We start from the raw sequence: 14,334 nt of genomic DNA on the forward strand, positions 1-14,334 counted from the left end.
AACCCTGGCTCTGAGCTCATTCCTGTGCCTCTGCTATTTTCCTCAAAGGAAATGGTATCACCTGTCTGCTCTGTTTAAGGACTCCTTCTGCTGGTCCTCGGCAGATCTTCTCAGGGCTGGTGAGTGGGGCATGAGGCTGCCAGCAGGGCTGCATTACTGGGGCACATCATGTAGCTCCAGGGTGGTGATGACCAATCTTCACCTGGAATTCTGCATTTCCAATCCGGATATCTGACGGCTCCAGGGGCAGAGGAGTCCTGGCGTAGGTTCATAAGAGCAGATCATGTGAGCTGATCAGTATTCAGTGGTGAAGTGGGGGAAGGGAATTCAAGCATTCAACAAGAGACTGGTGCTTCTGCCAGCGGCTGCGTGGCCTGAGAATCCATGGTTCATCCACGAAGGCTTGGCCGGCATTCACGTTCACCCCTCGCCAAATTCTCGCAGCATTCCACAAGAACCAGCACAGACAGTTGGGTCTTACCGGTTAGAGGCCTTTTGGTTGCAAGCAACAGAAACCGTCTCGAGCTGGTCTAAGCACACTGGACACATTCCTTCATTCATTTGGCTTGTAGTTTCCTTAAACAGGGCAGCAGGTGCTTATGCTGTCTTCTTCCTCCAGCTGTGAGTTTCACGTCTCCTACCAAGAAAGGGCTCACTGCCTGATGCCCACAGAAGCATCTTTTGAGAAAAGGAAGTGCTTTATTGTGAGGTCAGCTGGCAAAGAGACAGGAGGCAGGGCTCAAATCTGAATCCTCGATCCTGGGTTCTGAGCGAAATTTAAGGGGTCAGGGGAATAAACTGATTGGCTAGTCTCAGAATCCATCCATATATGATAATCAGCTGCTGGAAGCCAGAGTTACCTTATTGAAGTACGTCTCACTTCCTGGAGGGTTCCTGTGGCGTCACTTCTATTCTTCGCGTTCCGTAGACTGAAGATTCTTGGTTCCGGGGTCATCCTGGAGACGGGTTCCTGTCTTGTCCACGTGCAGTGCTGTCTCTGTGAAATGATTCATCAACAACCCCTTTTAAGGGAGCAAAATCAGTTTCAGCTGTGCTGTTTCACACTGAGCACAAAGATGTCCAGTAAATTCCTGGACACTATTGTAGACATTTGGGATCCCAGTGAATACAGTAAGCCCCGCCTTCCTAGAACTTACCTTCTTCAAGGAGGAAAAGACAATAAATGACAAACATAACAAACATGGAATTGAATATATGTTACAAAATATCAGAGCAGGTAATGGGGGATCTGGGAGGGACAGACTGGTTTTAAGGAGTGGGGTCAGGGCAGGCCTTATTGAGAAGGGAGCAAAGCTATAAAGGGCTATGGGAGGGACAGCCAAGTGGTAATCCAGGGGAGGAACATTCTAGAAGGAAAAGCCAATGCATCTGCCCTGTGTTAGAAGTGTACCTGGCGTGTTGGAGGAACAGTATGGAGGCCGGTGTGGCTGGAGCCTGGCATGTAATTTCTTCTTGAGCTTAGGAGGAAAATTCCTCTTTTAGTGAGGACTTCTGCTGCACATTGGCTGCTCTTGTAGTTTTGAGAGGTCAGTCCTCAAGCAAAGGCTTCCTTTTAAGCTTGAACTTTAAACTAGAACTCTTCTATTTTTCGAAGAGGGAAGCCCATCAAGGTTCTGGCCCTGTGTTTCTGAGGGATGCTTTTTTTTTTTTTTTTTTCTGAAAAAGCCTAGCTTGGGGAGCTGCTCCTGTTTGTAGATAAATTTCAAAAAACATCGTCTTCCAGATGCTGTGTCTCCACAGCACATTTTGGATGCCTGACATTTAAAATCCTGGAAAAGAAACCTCCAGTGTCTTGTATCTCTTTGGAAATGATGAATTTCAAATGAACTCAAGTTAATGTAGTGCTTGTGAAGGGCGCCAGACAAACCGTGTTCAAAACTGTAGACTCTCGACAAAACAGGTCCATCAGGACCCCTTTCAGCAGATGGCTCTGCCCTCCCAGCCTCGCAGCAGACCCAGACGTCGGCTCTTAGCGTGAGAAGGTAATTTCTGTTTACTTCCCCTTCACTGTCGCACCTGTGGGTTACCGTGCCAGTTCCAGCAAATGATCTTACTTCATGCGCCTTAGTAATTGGATAACTAATCAAATTTCTGTTTTAATTGGAAAGTTTGGTATCAGGCTGATGCAGCCCGGGACACTTAGAGGGTGTGATCTGGACTTGTAACTCATGGGTGACTACTTCTTTGGTCACATAAACATGGCCCCTTGAATAAATGTTAGCTGTAGACACTGTCTCTTGATGGTGATATTGATCAAAAGTGAGCTCCACTGTTGACATTTGAGGCTGGATTCTTCTTTGCTGGGTGGGGTGGGGGGGCGCTGTCTGTGAATTACAGGATGTTTAGCCACATCCCTGGCCTGTACCCACTAGATGCTGGTAGCATCGTCTCCATTTTGTGACCACCAAAACGTCTCCAGGTGTTACCAGAAGTCCAGTGGGCGACAGCATGGCTATGGACCATCAGATGCCAACATCTGGGTGACAGTGATCAGACCCTGTATTTACAAAGTGGTTTCACAACCACCCCACAAGTTGAATAGGATCACGTCTTATAACAATAAAGACAGCAACGTTCACCTCTTCGTTTCTTCTTATGGATCTTCTTTTTTTCTTATTATAGAAGTAATACATGTTCATCTTAGAAAACTTGTGCACAAAACAAAACTATGAGATTGAACTACAATTCGACTGTGTTCTCACCAGCCATCAATAAACTTCTGTTAATTTATCTACTCTTTTTCATGCATACATCCATGTATCAATAGATACAATTTTGTTGCAAAAATAAGATCATGCTTTTTGTCCTGTGTCCTAATCTATTTCCTTCTCTGTGCGAAACATAAATACATTTTCTGAGAAATATTCTCACCTGTGACTCTATTAAATATTCTCTCCTGTGATTCTAATAGCTGCATGGTATTACAATGTGGAGGTGGACTGTAATTTACTCGTGGGTCCCCTGCTATTGGCATTTAGGTTGTGTACAGTTTTTCTCTATAAACACTGCTTTGGTGATTTCTTTTTCACATTTAGAACACTGAAACAGACTGGGTAATGGAACGCTGGGTTTTGGTCAAGGGTGAGGGGATGAGTAGGAGGAAGGGGTTGAGAACAACATCAGGTGTGTGAGCTTTAGTTACTGTGGAAGAGGATGGTGGTTCCATCTACTGAGATAGGATGGAGAAAAGATGATGGGTTTTGTGGTGAGTCTGCCCACACTGACACTGAGCTGCCAGACAACTGGAGATGTCTGATGGCCAAGCAGAAACGAGGATGCAGGTTTGAGAGAGCCGTCTGGAGTGATCTTTCTAGAAGTGGGATCGAATCCTTTGGCACAGTGCTGTCCACCAGAAGCCTACTGCAAACCACATGTGTAATTTTTAGATTTCTCGTGGCTGCAGTAAAAAAATGAGTTAAAAGAAACAGGTGAAATTATTTTAATAATACATTTTATTTAACCCAGTATATCCAGACTGTCATTTCAAAGTGTGCACACTAGCCACATTTCAGGTGCTCAGTCGCCGTAGGTAGCTTGTGGCTACCATACTGAACAGGGCAGCTCTGAGGATGACACCACAGCACTGTTCACTTTGTCTTCCAGGGGACATCTGGTAACAACTGGAGACATTTTGGATTGGCACAGCTGGAGGAAGTGCTATTGGCATCTAGTGGGTAAAGACCGGGGATGTGACCAAACATCCTCCAATGCATAGGAAAGCCCTTCAAGCAAAGAATTATCCAGCCCAGATTGTCTCTAGTGCTGAGGTTGAAAAACAGTTGTCTACAGTCAACATTTGTTCAAGGGACCATGGTGTTCCCAAGTGTCAGGCCTGTGTGCAGAGCTCTACAAGGATTGTCTCACGGAATCCTCAGAGCAGCCCTATGAACTAAGTTTTATTACAGTTTCCATATTGCTGATGAATTAACCGAGGTCTAGACAAGTTAGGTGCATTTGTCCAAGGTCATGGACCTTGGGTTCAAACTCAGGCCATCTGACCCAAGAATAGAGAGAGAGAGTGGCTATATGGAAGTGAGCTTTACCATTACCTTGAATAAGCAGAGTTATCCAAAACATCTGCTTAAGTTCAATATCTCATCTTTCAGTTGTTGGTGAATAAACATGGCAATACTGTACTTCTAGCCTCTCTTTGAATTTTTTGAAATTAGGCTTGTCCACTTGGTCACATCAGTGTGGTCAAATGGAAGACCATCTCATCTCAAATGCCCCTGATTGGCTCTGAAGTCTTGGGGGAGTTAGTTAAGCACTCTGAATTCCAAGCACTTTCATCTATAAAATGGGCACAGGTACGCTTACCTTGCAGGACTAATGTAGGGCCTGAATGTACTAACATGTTTGAAAGCGTTTCACACCTGTTCACTAGCTGCTTAATAAATCTAAGCCAGAATTGTATCACCACATCCTTGGTTTAAACTCTCTGCCACCCATCAAGGAGAGGGTCTGATGCCTGATTTGGAAGGACCAGAAGAATGTGCATCCCTCGTCCTCTTGAAGCTTCCAAATATGGGCACAAGATGCTGGTCAACAGAATTATGTTTCTTGAAAATGAAAAAAGAGTCATCGCCAGAACTCTTCTCTGTGTCTGGTGCCTTGAAACACTTAGGAGCCGTATGATTTCTGAGGCAGAATAAAGCTGAAGAGAGGTGGCATCCAAAATAGCACTTTCAAAAAAATTCTGAGCAAGGGCATTTGCAGTATGGAAGTGGAATGTTAATTGAAATCTGACTCTGCCAACAGGAGCTTTGGAGAGAGCCCAATCAAGATTAGACTAATTAAGACATCTTTAAAATGGAACAGGTTGGACCGTCTTAAAGAAGAATTGAACCAAGTGAAAACTATATGCTGAGGAATATGACTCTGGAGGGTTGAGAAAACAAAACAAACAAACATGCAAATAATTATCGTCAACTCAAAGGAAGGAAGGAGAGATGCTAGCTCTGTGGACCTCGGTGAGTCAGCCCTACCGTACCGGAAACAAAATTTTCTAACATGTCGCTGACATTGGCAGGTTGGTTGTTGGGCAGACATGTCATTTAAACCGCCCTGGAAATAAACTGTTTTCTTTTACAGGCTATCCTGAACGTGTTTTAGGGAACACTTCCTCTACACTTGCACCATGACATAAAAGACCCCAAAGACCAAAATATTCCAACAGAGCTCATTTTTAATGTACAGCATTGTGTGATTTTAAAAAAACTGTTTTAATGCCTCTTATCTCTTGGCTTCCCTTCCTTTGTTTCCTCCCGAGCCAATCAAAAAGTCTTTATTTTAATGTGTTGCAAAATAAAGTAGCAGTTCTACAAAAAGCACAGATAAGACACCTAATTTTTAAGGTTGTGCTAAGTGCTGAACTAACCTGACAGCCTATATTTAGTATAATGATTTATTTGCTCTTCCAAAAAGCTAACAATTTACCATAAAATTTTGGATACAAAAGGTGAGATTCTACCAACTACACAATATAATCAATAGCGTGACTCGGTACCTCGGAAGATTCCAGTCCTCCCAAACTATATTTTGACAAGACTTAACAACAGTTAAAACATAATTGTCTTTGCTCATTATTGGAAACAGTACTTTGTGTGCCGATGGCATCACAATAAATATTTCTGTGATTAGGAAACTTGTTATAGTCCAACAGCAAGTTTGCTCAAGCCTTAAATTATTTTTCATAATCTGTAAATAATGTTGACATTACTTTGGCATTATAATAAATATTAAGGCTATTTGGAAGTGAATCTGCTAGTTTAGATGCCTGCCTACCAAAACAAACTTATTTATATTATTGGCACATAGAATCAGGAAATATCACACACACAGTCTTCTGCATTTGGCTGGCATATTTTATGTGATCATTACATTTGTTTGGAGGGTTCAAGAGTCATATAATTAATACACTAATAAACTATTTTGTAGAGCTGTTTTTCAGAAGCACACTACCAAATGCCTTTTAAATAACACAATAACTGAAGGCTTGTTCGCAAGAAATAGCAATTGATAATAAAACAGTTAACTGAATGGTTTAACCTTTTTTATTAACAACGAGTAATGCAACTTTAGAAGATGGGGAGGAATAAACAAGGGAGAAAATTGAAGTTTTCGGAGTAATTTGTGCAAGCAAACGGATTGTGATTTGTGGGAAAGATATGGAAAATGAAATCTAGATGCTGGTGGTTACAGACAGGATTTTTATAACAGCAGCCATGCTATTTTTATGCAGTAAACAAGAAGAGGAAGGAAAGAGGTCATAGTGAAACAAATAAGAAAGTTCCCTTAGAAATGTGGTTTTTAATGTTAAAGGACTTCCCCTTTTTCTGTTGTACCATTTTTCCTTAAACTGATAACGTTATCCGCCCTTCTTTGGGAAAAACCATGTGAGTGATGACAGTCATGTGCCATATATGTTGGCAAAGGGGGTCAATTTCTGGCTCCGCTACCCAGCTGGGTCTTCAACTGCTGGGCCTCCATCTCTTTTCTATAAAAAGTGGGCAGCAGGACCAGATGGCTTCACAGGCGAATTCTATCAAATATTTAGATAAGAGCTAACACCCATCCTTCTCAAACTCTTCCAAAATATAGCAGAGGGAGGAAAACTCCCAAACTCATTCTATGAGGCTACCATCACCCTGATACCAAAACCAGACAAAGATGTCCCAAAGAAAGAAAACTACAGACCAATATCACTGATAAACATAGATGCAAAAATCTTCAACAAAATACTAGCAAACAGAATCCAACAGCATATTGAAAGGACCATACACCATGAGCAAGTGGGATTTATCCCAGGGATGCAAGGATTCTTAAATATATGCAAATCAATCAATGTGATACACCATATTAACAAATACACCATATTAACAAATGATCATCTCAATAGATGCAGAAAAAGCTTTTGACAAAATTCAACACCAATTTCTGATAAAAACCCTCCAGAAAGTAGGCATAGAGGGAACTTACCTCAACATAATAAAGGCATATATGACAAACCCACAGCCAACATCATTCTCAATGATGAAAAACTGAAGCCATTTCCTCTAAGATCAGTAATAAGACAAGGTTATCCACTCTCACCACTGTTATACAACATAGTTTGGGAAGTTTTAGCCACAGCAATCAGAGAAGAAAAAGAAATAAAAGGAACCCAATCGGAAAAGAAGAAGTAAAGCTGTCACTGTTTGCAGATCACATGATACTATACATAGAGAATCCTAAAGATGCTACCAGAAAACTACTAGAGCTAGTCAATGAATTTAGTAAAGTAGCAGGATACAAGATTAATGCACAGAAATCTCTTGCAGTCCTACACACTAATGATGAAAAATCTGAAAGAGAAATTAAGGAAACACTCCCATTTACCCCTGCAACAGAAAGAATAAAATACCTAGGAATAAACCTACCTAAGGAGACAAAATACCTGTATGCAGAAAACTATAAGACACTGATGAAAGAAATTAAAGATGATAAAAACAGATGGAGTTTTTACCATGTTGTTGGACTGGAAGAATCAACATTGTGAAAGTGACTCTACTACCCAAAGTAATCTACAGATTCAATGCAATCCCTATCAAACTACCAATGGCATTTTTCACAGAACTAGAACAAAAAATTTCACAATTTGTATGGAAACACAAAAGACCCCGAATAGCCAAAGCAATCTTGAGAAAGAAAAACGGAGTTGGAGGAATCAGGCTCCCAGACTTCAGACAATACTACAAAGCTACAGTAATCAAGACAGTATGGTACTGGCACAAAAACAGAAATATAGATCAATAGAACATGATAGGAAGCCCAGAGATAAACCCACTCACATATGGTCACCTTATTTTTGATAAAGGAGGCAAGAATGTACAATGGAGGAAAGACAGCCTCTTCAATAAGAGTTGCTGGGAACACTGGACAGCTACATGTAAAAGAATGAAATTAGAGCACTCCCTAACACCATACACAAAAATAAACTCAAAATGGATTAAAGACCTAAAAGTAAGGCCAGACACTATAAAACTCTTAGAGGAAAACATAGGCAGAACACTCTATGACATAAATCACAGCAAGATCCTTTTTGACTCACCTCCTAGAGAAATGGAAATAAAAACAAAAATAAACAAATGGGACCTAATGAAACATAAAAGCTTCTGCACAGCAAAGGAAACCATAAACAAGACCAAAAGACAACCCTCAGAATGGGAGAAAATATTAGCAAATGAAGCAACTGAGAAAGGATTAACCTCCAAAATTTATAAGCAGCTCATGCAGCTCAATATAAAAAATACAAAAATGGGCAGAAGACCTAAACAGACATTTCTCCAAAGAAGATATACAGATTGCCAACAAACACATGAAAGGATGCTCAACATCATTAATCATTAGAGAAATGCAAATCAAAACTACAATGAGGTATCACATCATACCGGTCAGAATGGCCATCATCAAAAATCTACAAACAATAAATGCTGGAGAGGGTGTGGAGAAAAGGGAACCCTCTTGCACTGTTGGTGGGAATGTAAATTGATACAGCTACTATGGAGAACAGTATGGAGGTTCCTTAAAAAACTAAAACTAGAGCTACCATAGGACCCAGCAATCCCACTACTGGGCATGTACCCTGAGAGAACCATAATTCAAAAAGAGACATGTACTACAATGTTCATTGCAGCACTATTTACAATAGCCAGGACATGGAAGCAACCTAAGTGTCCATCAACAGATGAATGGATAAAGAATTTGTGGCACATATATACAATGGAATATTACTCAGCCATAAAAAGAACAAAATTGTGTTATTTGTAGTGAGGTGGATGGACCTAGAGTCTGTCATACAGTGAAGTAAGTCAGAAAGAGAAAAATAAATACCGTATGCTAACACATATATATGGAATCTAAAAAAAAAAAAAAAAGGTTCTGAGGAACCTAGGGACAGGACAGGAATAAAGACACAGATGTAGAGAATGGACTTGAGGATACGGGGAATGGGAAGGGTAAACTGGGACGAAGTGAGAGAGTGGCATGGACATATATACACTACCAAACGTAAAATAGATAGCTAGTGGGAAGCAGCCGCATAGCACAGGGAGATCAGCTCGGTGGTTTGTGACCACCTAGAGGGGTGGGATAGGGAGGGTGGGAGGGAGATACAAGAGGGAGGAGATATGGGGATATATGTATATGTATAGCTGATTCACTTTGTTATAAAGTAGAAACTAACACACCACTGGAAAGCAATTATACTCCAAGAAAGATGTTAAAAAAAAAAGTGGGCAGGTTTCTTAGGTCTAAAATTCAGGATCATCATTTCATTTGTTTTGTCTTATCCCTCCAATAAACTGACTACAAGTCTGTGTGCTCACTCAACTAGTCAAGTCAACTGAGAAGAAGGAGCAATACAAGGCCTTTTAAAAAATTAAAGTATAGCTGTGCCCTCTGGGCTACCATATATATATGTACACACACACACATATATACACAAACATACACAAACAAATATACAAACACATAATACACATATACACACATGCACACACATACACATAAATACATATACACATAAATATACACACATACATATACACACATGAAAACCCACGTACACACACATACACACGTAACACAATACATACATATACACACATGCACACACATACACACAACATACATAAACGGACACATATACATACATGCATACACACATACAAACACACACACACACATACATAGAGCATATACACAGAGAGGCATACATATATACACATGCACACATAAATATATATACACACATACATACACACACACAAACACATACATATACACACACAAACACATACACATATACACACACAAACACACACATACTTACATATACACACCCACACACATATACATATACCCACATACATAGACACATATACACATACATACACACCTACATATATGCGCAACACACACATACATACACACATGCACACGCATACACATATGCACACAATACATATGCACACATACATATACACAAATACACACAAATACAGACATACACATACAGACAGACACACATATCCACACACACATATATGCACACATATTCATATACACAAACATGCAGAAACGCATTCATACATAAGCACATACATACATATACACACAAAATACCCCAAACACATACATACAAAATACATATGCATGCATACATACACACTTATACACATATACACACCCCACACATACATATATGCAAACATTCATATACATACACACATACACATACATATAACCACATATATACACACGTACATACCTATACAGACACACACATATACACACAAACATATGCACATACACACATGCGTACATGCATACACGTCCACACATACACATGTACACACATACACACATATACATACATACATGCACACATACATATACACATATACAGAGACACACACATACATGCATATATACACACATACACACGTACGTACATATCCACACATACACACACGTACACACCTATACACACATACACATATACGCACACATGCATATACACACATACATATATACACACGTACACACACGTACATATACACACATACACACGTATACACACACTTATACACATACGCACATGCACTTTCATACATATACACATGCACATACATACATATACACACATAAACACAGAGAGACATACACACATATATACACACATATACATATATGCACACATACAGACATACATATACACATACATGCACACATACACATACGTGCATACACACCCACACATATATACATATATACATATATATGTATTTATATATATTTGATATGGGTCGATCTGAAGTTCTCTGGCAAATTAGTTCACTTTTAATTCTTGATCTTCACAGTTGGAAGTGACCTTGTGGTCCAACTGAGTAATGTGGGTCTTGCTTCTGTTTGTCTATATGTTTGAGTCACTCATGATGGGTGGAGGGAAGAGTCAACAGACCCCTTGATGTGCAGTGAATGCTTTCTATTCACCCCACACACCCCGCCTCTCCTGGAGAGCCTTGCGGACCCCTGAGCTCTGGGTTCCCCATCAGGCTGGGATTGGGCCTGTGGAGAGTTCTTGAGTAGAGGAAAAAAAAGGGAGCATGGAACAGAGGGGTCGTTAGAGAAATAAAGGGCTGAAGTTAGGGGAAACAGTGCTGGGAAGTGAGGAAGGAATTAGGAGAAAGAAGACGGCAGGAACCAGAAAGGGTGCTGCCTTGGGACACGCTCAGATGGAAGAGTCCACGGACCCTTGGGATTCTGGAAAAAATGGGGAGATTTCGGGAGTCTGGCTTAGCTCTTTGCCTTTGACTACAAGATAATTCTTTATGCTTATATTTTTAAATAATATATATTTTTTCTTATTGGAAACTAGAAAAAAATTACTGCAGAATATAAAAAATACAGTAAGTATAAGAAAAAATGTCTGTAAACTCACCACCTAGTGATAATTATTAGCATTCAGATATGTTTCTTCTAAGCAGTTTCTTTTGCTATGTTCATATGTAATATTATTTTTATAGGTTTTTCTTTGGCTTTGTGTCCTGGTCTGTTCATTTTGTATTAAATCATGAGTTCCCCTTCTTGGTTTCTATTCACTAAAATATAATTTTAATGATGGTTTGAGATCCCTGGGTTGGTTGTGTAGTAATTTAATAAACCATCTCCAAATATTTAGATGGCTTCCCATTTTTCATGATTATATAAATGCTGAGTGAAACGTCTTATTTGATGTATGAATTGGTCATCACATCGATGATAGTTCTTTTGGAGTAGATCCCTAGAAATGGAACTCCTGCATTGAGAGGTATGAACAGTTTAAAACCCTCGGCGCTATTTTCAGAGGGTTTTGAACCTCAGTTTCCCCCTCTGCCCTTCCAACAAGGTTGATTTGAGAATGAACATCACATCATGTGTGAGTTCTGGGTAATGGGCACACCCTGCTGTAGGCAGCTTCCTAAGCAATGTTGCTTATTACTGTTTCTATGTGCCTCGAATAAGGTCCTCTTACTAGTGAAAATCTGGAAAACTTTTCTGCCCCCTTTCTCAAGAAGATCTATGCTATCCTGGAAACCATGGCACAAGACGCCGTTTAAAAAGAATTTTCATCTGCTTTGGGAAGTAAAATCTAAACACGTATTTCAGAAACTGCTGTAAATTTCACTAAAGCTACAATGTTTTCCTTAGAAGTCGAGGACATATGGTTAGTCTTCCAGTGTTACTAGTAACAAAGTCTTGAAAATATTAACTACTTCATTCTTCGGAGGAGAGTGTAAAATTATCCTTTATTTTCTTTTTGCCTCCCACACTTTGGTTTTAACAAAACACGAGACATTCCTATTATAAGTAATTACAGCCCTTCTGTTCCAGTCCTTCAGTGCCATAAAATTAGCTATTGTACTAAATAATTAGCACATGCCATTCAGAATATCCTAAAAATTATATGCAACACCAAGCAGGCACTCTACACTGACACTTGGCCACGTTCTCTCAGAAACCACTCAATGAAAATTAGGTATTGGCAACAGGTGCCTTGAAAACAACTTATTAATTGTAAAAAAAATATTAAGCATTTGAATGACGGCATGTAAAAGCATTTTCAAGTTTGGAATTGTCTGAACTCTGACTTCTTAAATATAGTCTTGACTGCTCGCACACTAATTGCACCCTTGAGGAGCATCCCACCAGCTAATTTAAAGCTCACACACAACCAGCAGAGTCTCCCCTGGGCCTAGGAGACAGCCAAATGAGGATCTGGACCCCTGAAAAGTTGCTGACCCTATGCAGAGAGGCTGCCCAGGGTCAGCTTTGCTCTTTCAATCACTGAAGATTATATTTACGTTAATTTTTTAACGCTCACTAAAATAAAACATGGTTGTTTTGAAAGGTGTTGTGGCTCTGCAGTTGATGAGGACCTTAATGATTTTACAAATTTGAGATGTTGTGTCAAACTTGTTTTATTTCATAAAGTAATGATTTCCAGGTCCTCTAACTGGGGGAGCATGGCTATTGAGACCTTGTGTTTTGAATATCACATATTGAATATCACATCATAATTTTGACTATTTGGAATAACTGAGCTCAAATTAGGGAAGACTCTGACTTGTGCAATTTTTTTTTTTCTTTTTTGGCTGTGCTGTGTGGCTTGTGGGATCTTAGTTCCCTGACCAGGGATTGAACCTGGGCCCTTGGCAGTGAGATTGCGGAGTCCTAAACACTGGACCACCAGGGAATTCCCAGTGAATTATTTTTTAAAAGGCAGATTAGTTTTATTTTAGTGTACAGACAGACAAGGATACTCAACTGACATTCAGGCTTAGTACAGGTTTGATAAGAATTAGATAGTGATATGTTTAAAATAGGCATAAGGGCACAGAAGAAGGATAGTATTAACTACCCTCCCCCACTCCACCAAAAATGAGCTGATATGCTGTGTTATATCAGACAAAATAGACTCACTGGAGTTAAAAGATGGTCATTTCATGTGAAAAAGCAAATCTCAAGAATGATGTAATAATTTTAGATATAATAGTTCTAGGTATAAAATATAATATGTATCTAGGACTTAAAATATAAAGAAAATCTTTATAGCACTACAAGGAGAAATTGACACATCCATAGAGCCCTACCCCCTGCCCTTGAGTTATTGATTGAAGAGGCAAATAGAGGATGTGAACAACTGGCAAGTGGGATCTAGCGGATGTATTTAGAATATGGTATCACTTTGTACCCAAGTTGAAGAATACACATTGTTTTGAAGCATACATGAATAGTTTTGAAATTTGTCACATGTACACCGATTCTCAAATGTGGCTTTGTGTTGGAATCACCTGGGGTGTTTTAAAAGCCAGTAATGTCCAGCATTGTGATGTAGTTGGAATGGAGTATGCCCTGGGAACTGGGACTTGTAAAATCTACCAAGGTGGTTCTAATATGCAGTTCAGATTGTGAACTACTGCTCTAGCCTAAAGTAGCCCCAACTGATTTCAGTGCATTGTATATGATAGGCCACCATCTCTGACCAGATTGTAATTAACTGAAAAATCAGTATAAAAAATATAACTAGAGGGCTTCCCTGGTGGTGCAGTGGTTGAGAGTCCGCCTGCTGATGCAGGGGACATGGGTTCATGTCCCGGTCCGGGAAGATCCCACATGCCGCGGAGCGGCTGGGCCCGTGAGTCATGGCCGCTGAGCCTGCGTGTCCGGAGCCTGTGCTCCGCAGCAGGAGAGGCCACAACGGTGAGAGGCCCGCGTACCACAAAAAAAAGA

The sequence above is a fragment of the Orcinus orca genome, chromosome 2 (assembly GCF_937001465.1).
Source record: "Orcinus orca chromosome 2, mOrcOrc1.1, whole genome shotgun sequence".
Lineage (NCBI taxonomy): Eukaryota > Metazoa > Chordata > Mammalia > Artiodactyla > Delphinidae > Orcinus > Orcinus orca.